The sequence below is a fragment of the Octopus bimaculoides genome, chromosome 22 (genome assembly GCF_001194135.2).
Source record: "Octopus bimaculoides isolate UCB-OBI-ISO-001 chromosome 22, ASM119413v2, whole genome shotgun sequence".
Lineage (NCBI taxonomy): Eukaryota > Metazoa > Mollusca > Cephalopoda > Octopoda > Octopodidae > Octopus > Octopus bimaculoides.
In genome coordinates, this window is record NC_069002.1 from 23,890,351 (window position 1) to 23,890,943 (window position 593).

The window sequence follows — 593 nt, forward strand, 5'->3', positions numbered from 1 at the left end:
ATCAAGCAGTGGTGGGAAGACGCACACACGTGGGGATCTGATCAAAGATTTTACAATTAAACAAAATAGGAGAAAACTTTTCAAATATAAATGGATTGGAAGTATACAAGAATAAACATTATTTTCCATCTTCTTGTTTAGTTTTGTTTCATTTTGAAAAACAAATATATATTTTATGGTTTATTAATTATTGTTTATATTTTGAATTATATATATATAAGGGGGTACCAAAAATCTATTAAATGCTAAGGGCTTCATCAGGTCTTAATGCGGCCCTGGTCTTGGATTTCACTTTAAACTTTAAAATAATATTCCATGTGGTTTATATGATCGGAAATGTAATATCGAAGTGTTCATAGTGCCATTGTGAGGATCTGATCAAAGATTTTGCAATTTAACCCATTACCTCCCATAATTCTATTAACTGGAACCTTTTTTTTTTTATGAAACTTTGATTTCTAGCATAAAACAGCCTTAGAAACACGCTGGAATGATCAAATAACATTTCAAAATAACATTTTAAATAGAAATAAGCGAGATATTGGGTGAAAAATTAGCAAACCTCATTTGAATATCAGAGAAATATACCTAGA

General features: G+C 29.3%; 1 protein-coding gene across 1 annotated transcript in view; it reads left to right on the plus strand.

Moving 5' to 3' along the window:
- The window catches only part of LOC106872929 (phosphatidylinositide phosphatase SAC2), a 701,722-nt gene that overhangs the window by 624,244 nt on the left and 76,885 nt on the right, over nucleotides 1–593 (plus strand). The gene's annotated exons all lie outside the window — the stretch shown is intronic.